The 25021-nt window shown below is 46.5% G+C and overlaps 1 long non-coding RNA gene across 4 annotated transcripts in view; it reads right to left on the minus strand.

Annotated features, from left to right (window-relative positions):
• Positions 1 to 16914, minus strand: part of LOC132405673 (uncharacterized) — a 50484-nt gene extending 33570 nt beyond the window's left edge. Inside the window, exons 1-6 of one of the 4 annotated variants that reach the window (XR_009515941.1) lie at positions 16702 to 16914; positions 16576 to 16615; positions 13322 to 13445; positions 10834 to 11613; positions 6395 to 9023; positions 1956 to 4584 (exon numbers count right to left, since the gene is read on the minus strand). This is a non-coding gene — a long non-coding RNA (uncharacterized LOC132405673). Of the gene's footprint in view, positions 1 to 1955; positions 4585 to 5659; positions 6078 to 6394; positions 9024 to 10098; positions 10449 to 10833; positions 11614 to 13321; positions 13446 to 16575; positions 16616 to 16701 lie in introns of those variants that run through there. The other 3 variants (XR_009515942.1, XR_009515943.1, XR_009515944.1) reach the window with 3 other exon arrangements.
• Between the last annotated feature and the right edge of the window lie 8107 nt (positions 16915 to 25021).

Genomic DNA, 25021 nt, shown 5'->3' on the forward strand with positions numbered 1-25021 from the left:
GCCAGACAAGTCCGTTACGTGGACGGAGGTGTCACTGAAGGACGCAAAGATGTGGCAAACTCCGAATACGTCCTCTCCCTCAGCCACCTGTGGTCCCAAACTGATCACCTGCTCTTCCTTCTCCTTTCCTTTTCGGGGAGCCATTCTGAAAGAGAGTAGCACAGTAGCAATGTTAACAAGGCTGTGGAAGAGAACACCGACGCAGAACATTTATTCTTCACACCCAAGGATAGCACATAAGCACTTCGCAAACAATACTTAAGATCAGGTCAACACAAGAGAAAACACAACAAATAATCTGTACACAGATCCCACCGAGAGTAAAGTGGGAACAGAGCATGTACAGAACCACTAGAAGAATCATCAGATACTTCTCGTAGTTACAGAGAGTAATGCTGTACAGAAACAGGCCATTCAGCCCAACACATTCATACTAACCAAGATGCACACCCATGCTAAAACCGAGCACAACAGTTTATGTTGAAGTAGTACATGACGTCGGTGAGGCTGAATTTAGAATATCGTGTGCAGTTCTGGTCACCTGGTGCAGGGAAGGTATCAATAAGACTGAAAGAATGCAGAGAAAACAGACAAGTATGTTGCCAGTACTTGAGGACCTGAGTTATAGGAAAAGATTGAATGGATTAGCACTGTAATCCCTGAAGTGTACCAGACCGAGGGGAAATCTGACAGAAGTATATATGGACATAGATGCAGATTAATTGCTCAGTTGAGTAGATGGCCTGAAAGGCCTGTTCCTATGCTGTAATGTTCTATGACAGCCCAAAGACGTACTGAGAGAAGCCTGGAGTTGTCAGCGTGTTTCAGATGCCAACACAGCTTGCCCATACTTACTAGCCTTAACCTGTACATCCACTGGGATGACGGAGGAAACTGCACCTTTTACAAGGAATCAAGTCCCAGCCCGGCCAACCTTCCCTTATAACTCAGGCTCTCAAGTCCCAGCAACATTCGTGACAATTATGTACCCTCTCCCTCCAGATTAATGACTGCAACTCAGCAGCCACCGGGCCGTTTACGTCAAAAGCTAGATAAACCTCAATCAAGCACGCGAGTGATAGCACCACAAATATTGTATTACGACACCGAAACACCACATTGAAACCTATCGAATTTTGAGAGGATGTGCAGTGGATGCTTCCATTCCTAAAACCAGAGGACACAGCCTCAGAATAGACGAACCTCCATTTTGAACAGACCTGAAGAGGAATTTCTTAGCCACAGAGTGGCGAATCTGTAGAACACATTACCACAGGTGGTAGTGGAGGCGATAAGGCAGAGGTTGATGTATTCCAGGCAAGTCAGCACATGAAGGGACACAGGCAGAAGGCAAGAGATTGGGGCTGAGAAGGAAATGGATCAGCCATTATGAATTGGTACAGCCGACTCAATGAGCCAAATGGCCTAATTTTGTTCCCATCTTATGGTCTGATACTTTCCTCCAAAAGATGTCCAGTCAACAAATACATTAGCCGGCCACTGTCCCCCTTGGAAAGAGGTGCTGGTTGTCCACTCTACAACTCTACCAACCCTATAAACTTCTATCAAGGAATGTACGAGATCCAGCGTCCCTGTCAGCCGGGGTTACTGGACTGACAAGGATAGAAAGAAAACGAGTTCCTCTCTGCAGGGGGAAACGACACCCACAGCACTGAGCAGCTGGGATAAAGCTGATCCTGCAGTCTGAAAACTCCACGTAATCCTCACCAGCATCCATCGTCACATCTCCCGGCAACGTTAAACACTCACACTCGGTTCACAATCTGGTTGCGTGCTGGGTTGTGGGTAACTGAGCACAGCAGAGTATTCACCAATTCCCCTCCTATCCCCTTGATGCCCAGCCCAGTGTGTACCTCCAGCTGCCGACACCCCATGTTCCTGCCTGGTGCTTTTACCCCACTATGGCTGCCGAGCCTGTGTGATTGGTTACTCACTTGTTAGACAGGTCCGTTACGGGGGCAAAGGTGTCGTTGAAAACTTCGAATACATTCTCCCCCTCAGCCACCTGTGGTCATCACCTGCTCTCCATTCTTCTCCTTTCCTTTTCGGGGAGCCATTCTGAAAGAGGGTAGCACAGTAGCAATGTAACAGGGGTTGTGGAAGAGGACACCGATACAGCACGCGTGTAGCGCATAAACACTAGACAAACAATTCAATACCCAACATCAGGTCAACACAACAGAGAAAACACAACAAGCAATTTGTACGGAGAAAGGTCTCATTTAACAGTAACGTGAGAACAGAGTATCAACCACATCAGAGCCCATAATCACAGAGACGAATGCCACACAGAAACAGGCCGCTCAGCCCAACATATTCATACTAACCAAGATGCCCACTTATACTATCCCATTGCTCCAAATCCCTTTTAACATTGCCTATCCATGCACCACTCCAAGTAGCTTTTAAATCTTATCATTGAACCTGCCTCAAATCCCTCTGGCAGCTTATTGCACGTTAAGCACCACCCTCTGTAACAAAATGTTCAAAACTAATTTCTTATGTACGCAGAGAAAGAATCTCAGGGTCGTATGAGGTGACGTGCATGTACTCTGATAATAAATTTTACTTTGAAATGTTTGCCTCCAGGTCCTTTTAAACCTTTTCTCTCACCTCTCGGACAGCCTCCAGTCCACACTAGATACAGGTGTCCCCCACTTTACGGATGTTCGCTGTACGCCGCTTCGCTTTTACGAAAGGCCTACGTTAGTAACCTGTTTTAGCATTACAAAGAGGATTTTCGCTTTTACGAAAATTGTTCCCATATAAGTTAATGGTTCTTCGCTTTACGCCATTTCGGCATAAGAAAGGTTTCATAGTAACACTTTACCTTTGTAAAGGGCGGGGGGAACTCCTGTATTAAAGGTTAGCTTTATTTGTCACATCTACGTCGAAACATACAGTGAAATGGGTGCTTTTTGCACCAACAACTAACACAGTCTGACAATGTGCTGGGGCAGCCGGCAAGCGTCACTCTGTATCCTGTGCCAACATAGCACTGGCACAGCCCACTAACCCTCAATCACGTGTCTTTGGAACGTGGGAGGAAGCCGGCGCACTTTACATGGAATCAGTTCCGGCCTGCTCAACCCTCCCCTCAGAACTCAGACCCTCAACTTCTGACAGCATCAACACAGATCTTCTTTGCTCCCTTTCCAGCTTAATGACTGCAAGTCTGCCACCACTGGGCAGTTGACATCCAAAGGGAGACATAAACGGCACCGAGTGATAAACCCCGCCACCTCCCCCAGATATTCTGTAACTGATACCAGAGGGAATTAAATGAGTAACGGGATATGCAGCATGTCAAGACTCATCTCAATACAAACCTGGCTGGTCTGCAACACACATCATTTCTGTGTTCTCCCCCCGACATTCCTGCAACCTTTTTTCCTTCACTATATTCAGCAACATGGCTGTCAGATTACAGACAGAGAACCCCACCTCTGAATGAACAGAATCCACAGCTCATCCCTAAAAAGCCTTTCTTGCATCTCAAGAATTGAATTCTGGCTGTAGACAACCCTTTGCTAAGGGAAAACTTCTCTCTGTATCCAGCCTGCTGTCTTGACAGTCTACGGATTGCAAACTTTGTCTCAGAGACAGATTAATTCAAAACCCTGAAGTAGGTGAAGGGGCAGCTCGCTCTGCGGCTGACTGTCTGAAGTCAGTGCACCGGCCCCCAGTCAGGTCATGAAGCTAGAACACAGAACACTACAGACCCTTCGGCCCATGATATCCTGCCTACTCCAGGTCAATCCAACCGTTTCCTCCCACATAACCTCCAATTTTCTATCATCCACGTGTCTATCTGAGAGTCTCTTAAATGTCCCTAATGTATCTGTCTCCATCACCACCCCAGGCACAGTGGTCCACTCACCCACCACTCTGTGTGAAAACCCAACATCCCACCTATACTTTCCTCCAATCAGCTTAATCAGATGCCCTCTGGTATTGGCCACTGTCACTCCAGGAAAGAGATGCTGTCTGTCCACTCTATGCCTCTTACAACCCTACACACTTCCATCAAGGAATGAATGTACGAGATCCAGCGTCCCCGTCAGCCGGGGTTACTGGACTGACAAGGATAACGAGAAAACGAATTCCTCTCTGCAGGGGGAAACGACACCCACAGCACTGAGCAGCTGGGATAAAGCTGATCCTGCAGTCTGAACACTCCACGTGATCCTCACCAGCATCCATCGTCACATCTACTGGCAACGTTAAACACACACTCAGCTCTCTGGTTGTGTGCTGGGTTCTGGGTAACTGAGCACAGCAGAGCACTCACCAATTCCCCTCCTATCCCCATGACGCCCAGCCCAGTGTGTACCTCCAGCTGCCGACACCCGTATCGATCTGTCTGGTGTTTTTATCCCACATCTGCTGTGACGGCGTGTGACATCGGTTACTCACTTGCCAGACAAGTCCGTTACGTGGACGGAGGTGTCACTGAAGGACGCAAAGATGTGGCAAACTCCGAATACGTCCTCTCCCTCAGCCACCTGTGGTCCCAAACTGATCACCTGCTCTTCCTTCTCCTTTCCTTTTCGGGGAGCCATTCTGAAAGAGAGTAGCACAGTAGCAATGTTAACAAGGCTGTGGAAGAGAACACCGACGCAGAACATTTATTCTTCACACCCAAGGATAGCACATAAGCACTTCGCAAACAATACTTAAGATCAGGTCAACACAAGAGAAAACACAACAAATAATCTGTACACAGATCCCACCGAGAGTAAAGTGGGAACAGAGCATGTACAGAACCACTAGAAGAATCATCAGATACTTCTCGTAGTTACAGAGAGTAATGCTGTACAGAAACAGGCCATTCAGCCCAACACATTCATACTAACCAAGATGCACACCCATGCTAAAACCGAGCACAACAGTTTATGTTGAAGTAGTACATGACGTCGGTGAGGCTGAATTTAGAATATCGTGTGCAGTTCTGGTCACCTGGTGCAGGGAAGGTATCAATAAGACTGAAAGAATGCAGAGAAAACAGACAAGTATGTTGCCAGTACTTGAGGACCTGAGTTATAGGAAAAGATTGAATGGATTAGCACTGTAATCCCTGAAGTGTACCAGACCGAGGGGAAATCTGACAGAAGTATATATGGACATAGATGCAGATTAATTGCTCAGTTGAGTAGATGGCCTGAAAGGCCTGTTCCTATGCTGTAATGTTCTATGACAGCCCAAAGACGTACTGAGAGAAGCCTGGAGTTGTCAGCGTGTTTCAGATGCCAACACAGCTTGCCCATACTTACTAGCCTTAACCTGTACATCCACTGGGATGACGGAGGAAACTGCACCTTTTACAAGGAATCAAGTCCCAGCCCGGCCAACCTTCCCTTATAACTCAGGCTCTCAAGTCCCAGCAACATTCGTGACAATTATGTACCCTCTCCCTCCAGATTAATGACTGCAACTCAGCAGCCACCGGGCCGTTTACGTCAAAAGCTAGATAAACCTCAATCAAGCACGCGAGTGATAGCACCACAAATATTGTATTACGACACCGAAACACCACATTGAAACCTATCGAATTTTGAGAGGATGTGCAGTGGATGCTTCCATTCCTAAAACCAGAGGACACAGCCTCAGAATAGACGAACCTCCATTTTGAACAGACCTGAAGAGGAATTTCTTAGCCACAGAGTGGCGAATCTGTAGAACACATTACCACAGGTGGTAGTGGAGGCGATAAGGCAGAGGTTGATGTATTCCAGGCAAGTCAGCACATGAAGGGACACAGGCAGAAGGCAAGAGATTGGGGCTGAGAAGGAAATGGATCAGCCATTATGAATTGGTACAGCCGACTCAATGAGCCAAATGGCCTAATTTTGTTCCCATCTTATGGTCTGATACTTTCCTCCAAAAGATGTCCAGTCAACAAATACATTAGCCGGCCACTGTCCCCCTTGGAAAGAGGTGCTGGTTGTCCACTCTACAACTCTACCAACCCTATAAACTTCTATCAAGGAATGTACGAGATCCAGCGTCCCTGTCAGCCGGGGTTACTGGACTGACAAGGATAGAAAGAAAACGAGTTCCTCTCTGCAGGGGGAAACGACACCCACAGCACTGAGCAGCTGGGATAAAGCTGATCCTGCAGTCTGAAAACTCCACGTAATCCTCACCAGCATCCATCGTCACATCTCCCGGCAACGTTAAACACTCACACTCGGTTCACAATCTGGTTGCGTGCTGGGTTGTGGGTAACTGAGCACAGCAGAGTATTCACCAATTCCCCTCCTATCCCCTTGATGCCCAGCCCAGTGTGTACCTCCAGCTGCCGACACCCCATGTTCCTGCCTGGTGCTTTTACCCCACTATGGCTGCCGAGCCTGTGTGATTGGTTACTCACTTGTTAGACAGGTCCGTTACGGGGGCAAAGGTGTCGTTGAAAACTTCGAATACATTCTCCCCCTCAGCCACCTGTGGTCATCACCTGCTCTCCATTCTTCTCCTTTCCTTTTCGGGGAGCCATTCTGAAAGAGGGTAGCACAGTAGCAATGTAACAGGGGTTGTGGAAGAGGACACCGATACAGCACGCGTGTAGCGCATAAACACTAGACAAACAATTCAATACCCAACATCAGGTCAACACAACAGAGAAAACACAACAAGCAATTTGTACGGAGAAAGGTCTCATTTAACAGTAACGTGAGAACAGAGTATCAACCACATCAGAGCCCATAATCACAGAGACGAATGCCACACAGAAACAGGCCGCTCAGCCCAACATATTCATACTAACCAAGATGCCCACTTATACTATCCCATTGCTCCAAATCCCTTTTAACATTGCCTATCCATGCACCACTCCAAGTAGCTTTTAAATCTTATCATTGAACCTGCCTCAAATCCCTCTGGCAGCTTATTGCACGTTAAGCACCACCCTCTGTAACAAAATGTTCAAAACTAATTTCTTATGTACGCAGAGAAAGAATCTCAGGGTCGTATGAGGTGACGTGCATGTACTCTGATAATAAATTTTACTTTGAAATGTTTGCCTCCAGGTCCTTTTAAACCTTTTCTCTCACCTCTCGGACAGCCTCCAGTCCACACTAGATACAGGTGTCCCCCACTTTACGGATGTTCGCTGTACGCCGCTTCGCTTTTACGAAAGGCCTACGTTAGTAACCTGTTTTAGCATTACAAAGAGGATTTTCGCTTTTACGAAAATTGTTCCCATATAAGTTAATGGTTCTTCGCTTTACGCCATTTCGGCATAAGAAAGGTTTCATAGTAACACTTTACCTTTGTAAAGGGCGGGGGGAACTCCTGTATTAAAGGTTAGCTTTATTTGTCACATCTACGTCGAAACATACAGTGAAATGGGTGCTTTTTGCACCAACAACTAACACAGTCTGACAATGTGCTGGGGCAGCCGGCAAGCGTCACTCTGTATCCTGTGCCAACATAGCACTGGCACAGCCCACTAACCCTCAATCACGTGTCTTTGGAACGTGGGAGGAAGCCGGCGCACTTTACATGGAATCAGTTCCGGCCTGCTCAACCCTCCCCTCAGAACTCAGACCCTCAACTTCTGACAGCATCAACACAGATCTTCTTTGCTCCCTTTCCAGCTTAATGACTGCAAGTCTGCCACCACTGGGCAGTTGACATCCAAAGGGAGACATAAACGGCACCGAGTGATAAACCCCGCCACCTCCCCCAGATATTCTGTAACTGATACCAGAGGGAATTAAATGAGTAACGGGATATGCAGCATGTCAAGACTCATCTCAATACAAACCTGGCTGGTCTGCAACACACATCATTTCTGTGTTCTCCCCCCGACATTCCTGCAACCTTTTTTCCTTCACTATATTCAGCAACATGGCTGTCAGATTACAGACAGAGAACCCCACCTCTGAATGAACAGAATCCACAGCTCATCCCTAAAAAGCCTTTCTTGCATCTCAAGAATTGAATTCTGGCTGTAGACAACCCTTTGCTAAGGGAAAACTTCTCTCTGTATCCAGCCTGCTGTCTTGACAGTCTACGGATTGCAAACTTTGTCTCAGAGACAGATTAATTCAAAACCCTGAAGTAGGTGAAGGGGCAGCTCGCTCTGCGGCTGACTGTCTGAAGTCAGTGCACCGGCCCCCAGTCAGGTCATGAAGCTAGAACACAGAACACTACAGACCCTTCGGCCCATGATATCCTGCCTACTCCAGGTCAATCCAACCGTTTCCTCCCACATAACCTCCAATTTTCTATCATCCACGTGTCTATCTGAGAGTCTCTTAAATGTCCCTAATGTATCTGTCTCCATCACCACCCCAGGCACAGTGGTCCACTCACCCACCACTCTGTGTGAAAACCCAACATCCCACCTATACTTTCCTCCAATCAGCTTAATCAGATGCCCTCTGGTATTGGCCACTGTCACTCCAGGAAAGAGATGCTGTCTGTCCACTCTATGCCTCTTACAACCCTACACACTTCCATCAAGGAATGAATGTACGAGATCCAGCGTCCCCGTCAGCCGGGGTTACTGGACTGACAAGGATAACGAGAAAACGAATTCCTCTCTGCAGGGGGAAACGACACCCACAGCACTGAGCAGCTGGGATAAAGCTGATCCTGCAGTCTGAACACTCCACGTGATCCTCACCAGCATCCATCGTCACATCTACTGGCAACGTTAAACACACACTCAGCTCTCTGGTTGTGTGCTGGGTTCTGGGTAACTGAGCACAGCAGAGCACTCACCAATTCCCCTCCTATCCCCATGACGCCCAGCCCAGTGTGTACCTCCAGCTGCCGACACCCGTATCGATCTGTCTGGTGTTTTTATCCCACATCTGCTGTGACGGCGTGTGACATCGGTTACTCACTTGCCAGACAAGTCCGTTACGTGGACGGAGGTGTCACTGAAGGACGCAAAGATGTGGCAAACTCCGAATACGTCCTCTCCCTCAGCCACCTGTGGTCCCAAACTGATCACCTGCTCTTCCTTCTCCTTTCCTTTTCGGGGAGCCATTCTGAAAGAGAGTAGCACAGTAGCAATGTTAACAAGGCTGTGGAAGAGAACACCGACGCAGAACATTTATTCTTCACACCCAAGGATAGCACATAAGCACTTCGCAAACAATACTTAAGATCAGGTCAACACAAGAGAAAACACAACAAATAATCTGTACACAGATCCCACCGAGAGTAAAGTGGGAACAGAGCATGTACAGAACCACTAGAAGAATCATCAGATACTTCTCGTAGTTACAGAGAGTAATGCTGTACAGAAACAGGCCATTCAGCCCAACACATTCATACTAACCAAGATGCACACCCATGCTAAAACCGAGCACAACAGTTTATGTTGAAGTAGTACATGACGTCGGTGAGGCTGAATTTAGAATATCGTGTGCAGTTCTGGTCACCTGGTGCAGGGAAGGTATCAATAAGACTGAAAGAATGCAGAGAAAACAGACAAGTATGTTGCCAGTACTTGAGGACCTGAGTTATAGGAAAAGATTGAATGGATTAGCACTGTAATCCCTGAAGTGTACCAGACCGAGGGGAAATCTGACAGAAGTATATATGGACATAGATGCAGATTAATTGCTCAGTTGAGTAGATGGCCTGAAAGGCCTGTTCCTATGCTGTAATGTTCTATGACAGCCCAAAGACGTACTGAGAGAAGCCTGGAGTTGTCAGCGTGTTTCAGATGCCAACACAGCTTGCCCATACTTACTAGCCTTAACCTGTACATCCACTGGGATGACGGAGGAAACTGCACCTTTTACAAGGAATCAAGTCCCAGCCCGGCCAACCTTCCCTTATAACTCAGGCTCTCAAGTCCCAGCAACATTCGTGACAATTATGTACCCTCTCCCTCCAGATTAATGACTGCAACTCAGCAGCCACCGGGCCGTTTACGTCAAAAGCTAGATAAACCTCAATCAAGCACGCGAGTGATAGCACCACAAATATTGTATTACGACACCGAAACACCACATTGAAACCTATCGAATTTTGAGAGGATGTGCAGTGGATGCTTCCATTCCTAAAACCAGAGGACACAGCCTCAGAATAGACGAACCTCCATTTTGAACAGACCTGAAGAGGAATTTCTTAGCCACAGAGTGGCGAATCTGTAGAACACATTACCACAGGTGGTAGTGGAGGCGATAAGGCAGAGGTTGATGTATTCCAGGCAAGTCAGCACATGAAGGGACACAGGCAGAAGGCAAGAGATTGGGGCTGAGAAGGAAATGGATCAGCCATTATGAATTGGTACAGCCGACTCAATGAGCCAAATGGCCTAATTTTGTTCCCATCTTATGGTCTGATACTTTCCTCCAAAAGATGTCCAGTCAACAAATACATTAGCCGGCCACTGTCCCCCTTGGAAAGAGGTGCTGGTTGTCCACTCTACAACTCTACCAACCCTATAAACTTCTATCAAGGAATGTACGAGATCCAGCGTCCCTGTCAGCCGGGGTTACTGGACTGACAAGGATAGAAAGAAAACGAGTTCCTCTCTGCAGGGGGAAACGACACCCACAGCACTGAGCAGCTGGGATAAAGCTGATCCTGCAGTCTGAAAACTCCACGTAATCCTCACCAGCATCCATCGTCACATCTCCCGGCAACGTTAAACACTCACACTCGGTTCACAATCTGGTTGCGTGCTGGGTTGTGGGTAACTGAGCACAGCAGAGTATTCACCAATTCCCCTCCTATCCCCTTGATGCCCAGCCCAGTGTGTACCTCCAGCTGCCGACACCCCATGTTCCTGCCTGGTGCTTTTACCCCACTATGGCTGCCGAGCCTGTGTGATTGGTTACTCACTTGTTAGACAGGTCCGTTACGGGGGCAAAGGTGTCGTTGAAAACTTCGAATACATTCTCCCCCTCAGCCACCTGTGGTCATCACCTGCTCTCCATTCTTCTCCTTTCCTTTTCGGGGAGCCATTCTGAAAGAGGGTAGCACAGTAGCAATGTAACAGGGGTTGTGGAAGAGGACACCGATACAGCACGCGTGTAGCGCATAAACACTAGACAAACAATTCAATACCCAACATCAGGTCAACACAACAGAGAAAACACAACAAGCAATTTGTACGGAGAAAGGTCTCATTTAACAGTAACGTGAGAACAGAGTATCAACCACATCAGAGCCCATAATCACAGAGACGAATGCCACACAGAAACAGGCCGCTCAGCCCAACATATTCATACTAACCAAGATGCCCACTTATACTATCCCATTGCTCCAAATCCCTTTTAACATTGCCTATCCATGCACCACTCCAAGTAGCTTTTAAATCTTATCATTGAACCTGCCTCAAATCCCTCTGGCAGCTTATTGCACGTTAAGCACCACCCTCTGTAACAAAATGTTCAAAACTAATTTCTTATGTACGCAGAGAAAGAATCTCAGGGTCGTATGAGGTGACGTGCATGTACTCTGATAATAAATTTTACTTTGAAATGTTTGCCTCCAGGTCCTTTTAAACCTTTTCTCTCACCTCTCGGACAGCCTCCAGTCCACACTAGATACAGGTGTCCCCCACTTTACGGATGTTCGCTGTACGCCGCTTCGCTTTTACGAAAGGCCTACGTTAGTAACCTGTTTTAGCATTACAAAGAGGATTTTCGCTTTTACGAAAATTGTTCCCATATAAGTTAATGGTTCTTCGCTTTACGCCATTTCGGCATAAGAAAGGTTTCATAGTAACACTTTACCTTTGTAAAGGGCAGGGGGAACTCCTGTATTAAAGGTTAGCTTTATTTGTCACATCTACGTCGAAACATACACTGTGAAATGGGTGCTTTTTGCACCAACAACTAACACAGTCTGACAATGTGCTGGGGCAGCCGGCAAGCGTCACTCTGTATCCTGTGCCAACATAGCACTGGCACAGCCCACTAACCCTCAATCACGTGTCTTTGGAACGTGGGAGGAAGCCGGCGCACTTTACATGGAATCAGTTCCGGCCTGCTCAAACCTCCCCTCAGAACTCAGACCCTCAACTTCTGACAGCATCAACACAGATCTTCTTTGCTCCCTTTCCAGCTTAATGACTGCAAGTCTGCCACCACAGGGCAGTTGACATCCAAAGGGAGACATAAACGGCACCAAGTGATAAACCCCGCCACCTCCCCCAGATATTCTGTAACTGATACCAGAGGGAATTAAATGAGTAACGGGATATGCAGCATGTCAAGACTCATCTCAATACAAACCTGGCTGGTCTGCAACACACATCATTTCTGTGTTCTCCCCCCGACATTCCTGCAACCTTTTTTCCTTCACTATATTCAGCAACATGGCTGTCAGATTACAGACAGAGAACCCCACCTCTGAATGAACAGAATCCACAGCTCATCCCTAAAAGGCCTTTCTTGCAACTCAAGAATTGAATTCAAGCTGTAGACAACCCTTTGCTAAGGGAAAACTTCTCTCTGTATCCAGCCTGCTGTCTTGACAGTCTACGGATTGCAAACTTTGTCTCAGAGACAGATTAATTCAAAACCCTGAAGTAGGTGAAGGGGCAGCTCGCTCTGCGGCTGACTGTCTGAAGTCAGTGCACCGGCCCCCAGTCAGGTCATGAAGCTAGAACACAGAACACTACAGACCCTTCGGCCCATGATATTCTGCCTACTCCAGGTCAATCCAACTGTTTCCTCCCACATAACCTCCAATTTTCTATCATCCACGTGTCTATCTGAGAGTCTCTTAAATGTCCCTAATGTATCTGTCTCCATCACCACCCCAGGCACAGTGGTCCACTCACCCACCACTCTGTGTGAAAACCCAACATCCCACCTATACTTTCCTCCAATCAGCTTAATCAGATGCCCTCTGGTATTGGCCACTGTCACTCCAGGAAAGAGATGCTGTCTGTCCACTCTGTGACTCTTACAACCCTACACACTTCCATCAAGGAATGAATGTACGAGATCCAGCGTCCCTGTCAGCCGGGGTTACTGGACTGACAAGGATAGAAAGAAAACGAGTTCCTCTCTGCAGGGGGAAACGACACCCACAGCACTGAGCAGCTGGGATAAAGCTGATCCTGCAGTCTGAAAACTCCACGTAATCCTCACCAGCATCCATCGTCACATCTACCGGCAACGTTAAACACTCACACTCGGTTCACAATCTGGTTGTGTGCTGGGTTGTGGGTAACTGAGCACAGCAGAGTGTTCACCAATTCCCCTCCTATCCCCTTGATGCCCAGCCCAGTGTGTACCTCCAGCTGCCGACACCCCATGTTCCTGCCTGGTGCTTTTACCCCACTATGGCTGCCGAGCCTGTGTGATTGGTTACTCACTTGTTAGACAGGTCCGTTACGGGGGCAAAGGTGTCGTTGAAAACTTCGAATACATTCTCCCCCTCAGCCACCTGTGGTCATCACCTGCTCTCCATTCTTCTCCTTTCCTTTTCGGGGAGCCATTCTGAAAGAGGGTAGCACAGTAGCAATGTAACAGGGGTTGTGGAAGAGGACACCGATACAGAACGCGTGTCCTTCACACCCGAGTGTAGCACATAAATACTTTGCAAACAATTCAATACTCAACATCAGGTCAACACAACAAACAGTACACAGCACAGTAACATGGGAACAGAACATGAATCACTAGGGGTATCATCAGATACTTCTCATAATCACAGAGCATAACACCGCACGGAAACAGGCCATTCAGCCCAACCTATCCATTCAAGATTGTACAGTGTCAATCCAGTACACAGGAGAGTGACATCATTGCACATTGGATATGATGAAGCACAAAAAAAAACTCAATAAGATAAAGAACACAATGCTAATATAAAGTATATAAAAACCCATGAAATAGCCTATATTGATTGTCCATGAAGTGGGTCTAACCTGTACATGAGGTGACTGACGGGAAATAATAAAGCAGTGGTGTGTTAATGGGTGGAGGTGTTGATCAGCCTTACTGATTGGGTAACTGTTTTTGAGTCTGGTGGTCCTGTTGTGGATGCTACGTAGCCTCCCTGATGGGAGTGGGACCAACAGTCCACAAGCAGGGTGGGTGCGATCCTTCACGGTGTCCCTGAACCTTTTCCAGCACCTTTCGGTACACAATAGCGTGTAGGATGGTGCCAGTGATGCTGGCCTGTTGTAGAGCCTTCCCGTATGTACCATGCAGTAATGCAGCACGTTACAATGCTCTCTACTACATATCTGCAAAAAGACGCCAGCATGGATGTGCAAAGTCCAGCTCTCTTCAGCCCCTCAGAAAGCAGAGGTGACTTGACCATGTAGAATGTGTCCTGGAACCATGGCAGGTTGTGTGCTCTCTCAGCCGTTTGAAACCCGCTGAACAACATGCCCAACTGTGCGAGCCACAAGATACTTTGCCAGAATTCAATACTCAAGGTCAACTGTCTGCAGACAAGTGACTGAACTCCACTGGTTTACCACCCATGATGACTTGTCTTACATCCCAAGACTGAGTTTTGGTTCTAAATAAGCACGGAGGGAAATATCCTCTGTATCCAGCCTGTTCAGCATTGTGCTGGACTGTCTACAGAAGACTGCAAAACCTTGCTCAGAGGCAGAGGGCTGTGTAGCCAGCTTTATACAGACCAGTCAGCACACTGTTCGCCTTTGTTCTATGTGGTTTTTCCACCGATTCTGTTGTTTTGTTGTGTTTATTGTGAACACCTGCAAGAAAATGAATCTCAGGGTAGTATACACTGACATCTATGTACATTGCTATGTGTTGTTGGCACTGTGTTTTGCACTTTGGTCCTGAAGGAACGCTGCTTCATTTGGCTGTACTCATGGATAGTTAACGACAAACTTGAACTTGGTAACAAAGGCAGCTCGTTCTACAGCTGACGGACTGAATTTTCAGTGCATCAGCCAGCATTGAGTGGGCCACACTCAGGAATGTACGTGACCAAGTGTCCTTGTCAGCCGGGGTTACTGGACTGACAAAGATACAAAGAAACCAGTTTCTCTCTGCAGGTTGATCGACACCCAGAGCACTGAGCAGCCTGGGCAGAACCTACCCTGCAGAACATCTGAGATGCCCTCCTCCTTCAAGGAATAGTGTTTTCTTTTCTCTGCCATCTGTGCTGCCCTCACCCACCTCTCCTCCATTTCAGTTCAAAAAGCTCAAAGTAAAATTTTCACAGTACATATACGTCACCAAACCCGAGTCATTTACTTGCAGGCATACTCAGTAAATCCAAGAAACACAATAGAATCAATGAACAACCACATCCAACAGGACAAACCACCAGGGTGCAGAAGACAAAAATCCGTGCAAATACAAAGAAACGATTGAATAAATAAGTGAATCCATAAGTTGTGGGAACGGTTCAGTGATGGAGTGAGTGAGTGATTATCCCTCTGGTCCTGATGATTGAGACTGTTCTTGAACCTCATGGTGAGGGCTCCAAGGCTCCTGTACCTTCTCCCCAATAGCAGCAGCGAGAAGAGAGCGTGGCCTGGTTGGTAGAGGGTCATTTACGATGGATGCTGCTTTCCTGCAACAACGCTCCTTGTAGATGTGCTCAATGGTGGGAGGGCTTTACCCGTGATGTACATCTGCCTTCACCCAGTTTCCCTACCACTATAATGGGATAGCGTTCCCTTTGTCTTTACCTACCACCCCATGAGCCTCAGCTTCCACCAGCACATCACTCTCCGTAACTTCCATCACCTACGACAGCATTCTGCCACAAAGCACCTCTCCCCCCACCCCCCACAATGCTCTGCAGGGATCACATTATACGTGACTCCATTGTCCACTCTCTTCCCACTGCCCATTCACCTCCTCCCTTAGCACTTCACCAGAAAGAGCCCCAAAACAGTCCTTTCAGGTGAGACGATGAAAGAAAAATGAAGGGCTATGTAGGAGGGAAGATTTAGATTGATGGTCAGCACATTGTCAGACAAAGGGCCTGTACTATTTAATGTCCTTCCTACTGCTTTAACATCCAGATGCCAGAAAATCATAACCCCTCTGCTCTCATATCCCATGCCTTCACCTACACCAAAACACCCAATTTTCAATATGCAAACTCAGCTCACACTTTTAACCGCCAGCTCAAAGACTTTTTATGTTTCTCTGATTTGTTTTTAAATGGCCTGGGACTGGAATATATCACAGATTTATTTAACAATCCTGCTTGAGCTTTCAGGCTTCTCGATCTCTTAGATAAACTACCATCCTCAAAAGATAATGGGCAGATCAGCTTTTTTGAACGACACTCCTACATGAAATTCCGTATCTAAAACTATAAGGGACGCAGACTCAGTTAGCATTTTTAAATGCATGCTCAAAACTTATTTCCTCCAAGAGGATCACAACCTTTATCACTGGGTTTGGAGGCTTGTATGCCTCAGTGACCTGGACAGCTATTATCAATAGATAATATAAAATTAAAAAGCACAGGAAATCTCTCATTTTTAAGTAACTTCAAGCAGATATTTATAAGGATGACTACCAAGATAACTACAGGCAACCTTGTTTAATGAATCCACACGTGGTCATGGAAGAGGCAACCATTCGGCCCCTCGAATACATGCTGACTTTGACAACCACTTACCTTCCTTACCCATATAATCATGCTGCCACCTCCCAGGTCCCTGATGAAAAACAAAATTCATTTTAGTGAACAGTATTCACATCGTTTGCTCGGTAGTTAATTAATTAGCCCGAAAAGATCTATTACCCTCGGGGCTCCTGTTAGCGGCGATACCCCTTCCCGAGGGATAATCGGGAATAAACTGCGCCAGATCGGGATTAGGCGAGGAGGATGGGCATCTGCCGGGTGCAGCCGGGGGCCGATGGGGTCCCGGTCACCGCTGCCGCCGCCGATGGACGCGGATCCCGAAGAGCCGGTTCTGCACCTCACCCCGCGGCGCAGCGGCCTGAGAGAGCGAGGTTAGAGGTCAGCGCACCGCACAGCCTCACGGGAGTAACACACACACCACCCTGTCCACAAGCTCAAAGTAGTTCTGTTTAGGTTCAACCGGCATTAATGGACAGGCATACGTGTATTTTACACTTTCATGACAAAAAAATGAAATAAATGGAAATATTAAATTTCTGGGTTTTAGTCTGCCCCGCACAAACATGGCGCCTATAGGGGCGAGTTGGAATTACGGGGTGCAGCGGAGGACAAACCACCGCAGGAACGAAATTCAAAAGTCGACTTTATTGTCATACACACAAGTACAATTGTGCATACGTGCAATTAAAAATTGATTGCAGCAGTATGGCAGGCACAGAGCATTTATATAAAATAAGCAGAAATGACACCCAATTTTAACAAGAAAGAGCACGATTAGAAATAAGTTATCTTAGAACATGTAGCACAGTGTGGTCAAGATGTTGCCAAATTCAAAGTAAATATTACAATGTTAAGTTCAAAGTAAATGGATCCAGCATGTAAGTGCCATTACAAAGTAAGCACAGCAGTGCCTCTACTCTGTTAGAAGGTTGTGAAGATTCAGCATGTCATCTCAAAGTTTGACAGACTCCTATAGGTGTGTGGTGGAGATATCCATGCCCTTGAACAGAAAAGCCTACAAAAACCAGGCATTGGTGTTTCCATACCAGGCTGTGATACAACCAGTCAGTATATTATCCACTGTGCTTCTGTGGAAGTTTGTCAAGGTTTTAGATCACATGACAAATATTCACAAACTTCTAAGAAAGTAGAGGCACTGCCGTGCTTTCAGAATCAGAATCAGGTTTATTATCTCTGGCTTGTGATGTGAAATTTCTTAACTTAGCAGCAACAGTTCAATGCAATGAATGATACAGAAGAAATAAATAAATCAATTACAGTATACGTATATGGAATAGATTAAAAATCAAGCAGAAACAGAACGAATATATATTTTAAAAATGAGGTAGTGTTCAAGTGGTCAAAGTCCAATTAGGAATTGGACGGCAAAGAGGAAAAAGCTGTTCCTGAATCACTGAGTGTGTGCCTTCTGGCTTCTGTATCTCCTACCTGATGGTAACAGTGAGAAAAAGACATGTCCTGGGTGCTGGAGGTCCTTAATAATGGACACTGCCTTTCTGAGACACCACGTCTTGAAGATGTCCTGGGTACTTTGTAGGCTAGTGTCCGAAATGGAAGAGACTAAATTTACAACCCTCTGCAGCTTTTTCAGTCCTGTGTGCAGTAGCCCCTCCATACCAGACAGTGATGAGGCCAGTCAGAATGCTCTCCACGGTACAACTATAGAAGTTTTTGAGTGTATTGTTGACATGCTGAATCTCTTCAAACTCCTAATAAAGTATAGTCGCAGTCTTGCCTTCTTTATAACTGTATCGATATGTTGGGACCAGGTTAGATCCTCAGAAATCTTGACACCGAGGAACTTGAAGCTGCTCACTCTCTCCACCTCTGATCCCTCTGTGAGGATTGGTCTGTGTTCCTTCGTCTTACCCTTTCTCTTTGAAATGCTTTCTTTGTAATGTCACAATCTACAGAGTTACATTCAAGAACATTTAGCAAATTCAAATGTTAAGGTATATTTATTTTCAAAGTATGTATACGTTATGCAACATTAAGATTTATCTGTTTACAGGCAGCTGCTAAAAAACGAAACACAAAAGAACCCATAAAAAAGACCAATGTGCAGAGAGAAAAAAAACTCAAATCGTGCACACAATACAAGTAAGCAAGTAGCATTCAGAACAAAAGTGAGTCGATAGACAGGAAGCCTGGAACTGCGGGAGCCCAATACATCAGATTTCAGCCCTGGGGTAAAGCCTCTGACTATCCACACAATCAAAGCCTCTCATCATCGTATACACCTCTGTCAGGTCACCTCTCATCCTCTGTTGCTCCAAGGAGAAAAGGCCAAGTTCACTCAACCTATTCTCATAAGGCATGTTCCCCAATCCAGGCAACATCTTTGTAAATCTCCTCTGCACCCTTTCTATGGCTTCCACATCCTTCCTGTAGTGAAGCACAGAACTGAGCACAGTACTCCAAGTGGGGTCTGACCAGGGTCCTATATAGCTGCAACATTACCTCTCGGCTCCTAAGTTCAATTCCACAATTGAAGAAGGCCAATACACTGTATGCTTTCTTAATTACAGTCAACCTGCAAACACGAGGAAATCCGCAGATGCTGGAAATTCAAGCTACACACACAAAATGCTGGTGGAACACAGCAGACCAGGCAGCATCTATAACGAGAAGCACTGTCGATGTTTCGGGCTGAGACCCTTCGTCAGGGCTAACCGAAAGGAAAGATAGTAAGAGATTTGAAAGTAGGAGGGGGAGGGGAATATGCGAAATGATAGGAGAAGACCGGAGGGGGTGGGATGAAGCTAAGAGCTGGAAAGGTGATTAGCAAAAGGGATACAGAGCTGAAGAAGGGAAAGGATCATGGGACAGGAGGCCTCAGGAGAATGAAAGGGGGAGGGGGGGAGCACCAGAGGGAGATGGAGAACAGGCAGAGTGATGGGCTGAAAGAGAAAAAAAAGGAGGGGGAAAAAACTAAATATATCAGGGATGGGGTAAGAAGGGGAGGAGGGGCATTAACAGAAGTTAGAAAAGTCAATGTTCATGCCATCAGGTTGGAAGCTACCCAGCCGATATATAAGGTGTTGTTCCTCCAACCTGAGTTTGGATTCATTTTGACAGTAGAGCAGGCCACGGATAGACATATCAGAATGGGAATGGGACGTGGAATTAAAATGTGTGGCCACTGGGAGATCCTGCTTTCTCTGGCGGACCGAACGTAGATGTTCAGCAAAATGGTCTCCCAGTCTGCGTCGGGTCTCACCAATATATAAAAGACCACACCAGGAGCTCCGGACACAGTATACCACACCAGCCGACTCACAGGTGAAGTGTCGCCTCACCTGGAAGGACTGTCTGGGGCCCTGAATGGTGGTGAGGGAGGAAGTGTAAGGGCAGGTGTAGCACTTGTTCCGCTTACAAGGATAAGTGCCAGGAGGGAGATCGGTGGGAAGGGATGGGGGATACGAATGGACAAGGGAGTCACGTAGGGAGCGATCCCTGCAGAAAACAGAAAGGGGGGGAGGGAAAGATGTGTCACCTCAGGCTCGCTCAGCTCATTCTCGTCTAGGGGGAGCAGCCTACAGCTCCGCCAAACTGGGTAATCAGCTGGTGTGGATGCTGTGTGATGTCCCCGCCTCGCCCAAAAACAGACAGTACACCATATGCGATTAAATGAGTACAATTTATAAAGGTTACTATAACTAAGTGATTAATAACGATACAATATATATGAAGAAAAAAAATAAAGGAAAGGCGCCAAACTTATCAAAGTCCAAACCACTTCGTGCACAGCCGTTGGAGCTCAATTACTGAAGTCTTCTGGCCACCATTCGATCCCCTCCGAACTCCTCGACTCGCAGCTCAGGACCCTCCGAGTGGTCAACCAAGCATTTCTAGCTTCATCCCCCCTCCTCGGAGTACCTCCTGGCCTCGGACCCCCGCTTGGGGTCCGTTCCTCGTCCAGCTTACAGCATTGCATCCTCCCACTTGACCCCCTCGCGCCGATCTCCCCAAAAGCCCGTCAACAAAAGCTTACAGACTCAGAAGAAAGAACATTAATCCCCATTTGGTTTACAAAGGAATACAATTCTCCCAGCACTCTCTCGCAACAAAGAAGCATTCCTGCTTTTAACAAAACAAAGAAGCCATTTTGATTACGTACACAGTAACAAAGAAAAAAGAAGAAACCCCCTTTACATGTGTTTGGTAGTGGAATCCCATTGGAGGTGGCGGAAGTTACAGAGAATTATACGTTGGACCCAGAGGCTGGTGGGGTGGTAGGTGAGGACAAGGGGAACCCTATCCCAAGTGGGGTGGTGGGCAGATGTGCGGGAAATGGGAGAGATGCATTTGAGAGCAGAGTTGATGGTGGAAGAAGGGAAGCCCCTTTGTTTAAAAAAGGAAGACATCTCCATCGTCCTGGAATGAAAAGCCTCATCCTGAGAGCAGATGTGGTGGAGACGGAGGAATTGTGAGAAGGGGATGGCATTTTTGCAAGAGACAGGGTGGGAAGAGGAATAGTCCAGGTAGCTGTGAGAATCTGTAGGCTTATAGTAGATATCAGTAGATAAGCCGTCTCCAGAGATGGAGATAGAAAGATCAAGAAAGGGGAGGGAGGTGTTGGAAATGGACCCGGTAAATTTGAAGGCAGGGTGAAAGTTGGAGGCAAAGTTAATGAAGTCGACGAGCTCAGCATGCGTGCAGGAGGCAGTGCCAATGCAGTCGTTGATGTAGCGAAGGAAAAGAGGGGGACGGATACCCGTATAGACTTGGAACATGGACTGTTCCACAAAGCCAACAAAAAGGCAGGCATAACTAGGACCCATACGGGTACCAATGGCTACACCCTTGGTTTGGAGGAAGTGGGAGGAGCCAAAGGAGAAATTATTGAGAGTAAGAACTAATTCCGCTAGACGGAGGAGAGTGGTGGTAGAGGGGAATTGGTTAGGTCTGGAATCCAAAAAGAAGTGGAGAGCTTTCAGAACTTACCCGAGGAAATCTGCAGATGCTGGAAATTCATCTATAAGGAGAAGTGCTGTCGACGTTTCGGGCCGAGACCCTTCGTCAGGACTAGTTGAAACATCGACAGCGCTTCTCCCTATAGATGCTACCTGGCCTGCTGTGTTCCACCAGCATTTTGTGCGTGTTGAGCTTTGATACCTTCCTGGTGGGGGATGGAGGTGTATAGGGACTGGACGTCCAAATAAGACAGTGGGGGCCAGGGAACTTAAAATCACTGAAAAAATTCAAAGCATCTGAGAAGTGTCACGAACATAGGTGGGAAGAGATTGAACAAGGGGGGGATAAGACAGTGTCAAGGTATGCAGAAATGAGTTCAGTGGGGCAGGAGCAAGCTGAGACAATAGGTCTACCTGGACAGGCAGGTTTGTGGATCTTGGGTAGGAGGTAGAAACGGGAAGTGCGGGGTGTGGGAACTATGAGGTTGGTGGCAGTGGATGGGAAATCCCTAGAGCTGATAAGGTTGGTGATGGTATAGGAGACAATGGCCTGGTGCTCCTTAGTGGGGTCATGATCAAGGGGTAAATAAGAGGAGGTATCAGAGAGTTGTCACTGTGCCTTGGCCAGGTAGAGGTCAGTACGCCAGACAACAACAGCTCCCCCCTAATCAGCGGGTTTTATAGTGAGGTTGGGATTGGTGCGGAGGGAGCGGAGAGCAGTGCGTTCGGAAGGAGTGAGGTTCGAATTGGAACAGGGTGTGGTGAAGTCGAGACGGTTGATGTCCCATCGGCAATTAGCAATAAAGAGATCCAGAGCAGGAAGAAGACCAGAGCGGGGTGTCCATGAAGAGGAGGAGGGTTGAGGACGGGAGAAGGGGTCATCGGTGAGGGTAGGAGAGTCCTTGTCAACGAAGTAAGCTCGGAGATGGAGACAGCGGAAGAAGAGTTCAGCATCATGGCGTACGCGGAACTCACTGAGGTGTGGGCGAAGGGGGACAAAGGTGAGGCCCTTACTGAGGACAGAGCGCTCTGCCTCACAGAGTTGAAGGTTGGAGGGAATGGTAAAGACCATTCTGATGAGAGATGGGATCAGAGGGGGGAGGGAGGCTGGTGGTGTCGGTGGAGAGGGAAGGGTTGGGGTGAGAGGAAGATGGAGCCCGGCGATGGTGGTGGAGGCGGATACGATAGGGTCTTTTAAGAGACTCCTGGATGGGTACATGGAGCTTAGAAAAATAGAGAGCTATGGGTAACCCTGGGTAATTTCTAAAGTAAGTACATGTTCGGGACTGCATTGTGGGCCAAAGGGGCCTGAATTCTGCTGTAGGTTTTCTATTTCTACAATTCGCGGCCTTTTATATTTGGTCAGTGGTCCTGAGTGAAACTCCTTCCACTCCAGCTTCTGATCTCCCAATTGGTTGCTGGTCAGAGCTCCAATTATTATTTCTTTCTTTAACTTTGTTGTTTTTTGCACGTTGGTTGTTTGTCCATCTTGTGTGCAGTTTTTCATTGATTCATTTGTGTTTCTGTTTACTGTGAATGCCTGCAAGAAAATTAATCTCAGGGTGGAATATGGTGACATATATGTACTTCGATAATAAATTTACATTGAACTTAGATTGTTCAATGAATGTTATTTTGTCTCTTTTATTAGTAATCATCTTTCTTTTTTTATTTTTACTGTGTGTATCTAGAATTATTTCTTATTACCTTTAACAAGTATGCAGTGTCTCCTTTGATTGCAGACATCTCTTGCTGTTGAACTAAAAAAGACCAAGGAATGAATTTTGAAAAGATTTTCATTACAGGGAGGCAGAAACCGATCAGTATGGGCCAACCGTGAGTAACAAACAATTCCCATTTCTTACAGATGTCTGAACATTGATTTTCTCCACGTTGAAAAATACGCAGGAATCACTAGATTTGGTAACCAAAACTCCAGTGAAGTCCTCAAGTCACTTCTAACATTTCCTATCCATGGAATCAAAGTTCAGAGTAATCTTACTGTCAAAGTACACAGATGCCACCATGTGCCACCCCGAGAATCAGAATCAGAATCAGGTTTAATATCTCATGAAATTTGTTAACTTAGCAGCACCAGTTCAATACATTACATAATACAGAAAAAACTATAAATGACAGTAAATATATATAATAGTTAAATTAAATAAGTAATGCAAAAACAAAGTAGTAAAGTTAAGACGTACAAACAAGCTGGATGAACTCAGCAGGTTGGGCAGCATCCGTTGAAATGAGCAGTCAACATTTTGGGTCAGGTTTCTTTCAACGGATGCTGCCCAACCTGCTGAGTTCATGCAGCTTGTTTGTAAGCCTTGATCTGACCACAGCATCTGCAGTGCACTTTGTGTTTAAAGTAGTAAGGTTGATTGAGGTTTCTCCACTGAGGTTAGGTGAGACTAAAACTCGAGGTCATGGGTTAAGGGTGAAAGGTGAGAAGTTTAAAGGGAACATGAAGGGAAACATCTTTATTCAGAGAGTGGTGAGAGTATGGAATGAGCTGCCAATACAAATGGTGGATGTGAGCATGATTTCAATGTTTAAGAGAAGTACTTGGATGGGAGGGGTATGGAGGTCCATAATTCAGGCTGGTCGATGGGCAAAGGCAGTTTAAGTGGTTTGGCATGGACTAGATGGGCCAAAAGGCCTGTTTCTGCGCTGTACTTCTCTATGATTCTATTTCACTAATCAATTAAAGACCACAGCAAATAGGACAAACAAACAACCAAAGTTAACAAACTGCTATTACAGAAGAGAAAATAAATAATAATAACTAATCAATAAATATTGAGAACATTGGACGAAGAGTCCTTGAAAATGCGTCCATTGTTTGTGGGAACATTGCAGTGATGGAGTGACAGACAAACATACTTCATTGATCCCGAGGGAAACTGGGTTTCGTTACAGCCGCACCAACCAAGAATAGTGAAGAAATATAGCAATATAAAACCATAAATAATTAAATAAAAATAAGTAAATTATTCCAAGTGGAAATAAGTCCAGGACCATCCTATTGGCTCAGGGTGTCTGACACTCCGAGGGAGGAGTTGTAAAGTTTGATGGCCACAGGTAGGAATGACTTCCTATGACGCTCAGTGTTGCATCTCGGTGGAATGAGTCTCTGGCTGAATGTACTCCTGTGCCTAACCAGTACATTATGGAGTAGATGGGAGACATTGTCCCAGATGGCATGCAACTTGGACAGCATCCTCTTTTCAGACACCATCGTCAGAGAGTCCAGTTTCACCCCCACAACATCACTGGCCTTACGAATGAGTTTGTTGATTCTACACAACAGCAAACATGATAGCACTGGCCACCACAGCCTCGTAGAACATCCTCAGCATCGTCCAGCTGAATGAAGTTACCTCCAATGGTTCAGGAGCCTGATGGCTGAGCGGTAATTGTTCCTGAACCTGATGGTATGGGTCCTGACACTCCTGTACCTTCTTCCTAAAGGCAGCAGTGAGAAAAGAGCATGACATGGATGTGGGCAATGTTCCCTCTGATTTGTAATGACCAGTGTG

This window comes from Hypanus sabinus, chromosome 15 (genome assembly GCF_030144855.1).
Source record: "Hypanus sabinus isolate sHypSab1 chromosome 15, sHypSab1.hap1, whole genome shotgun sequence".
Lineage (NCBI taxonomy): Eukaryota > Metazoa > Chordata > Chondrichthyes > Myliobatiformes > Dasyatidae > Hypanus > Hypanus sabinus.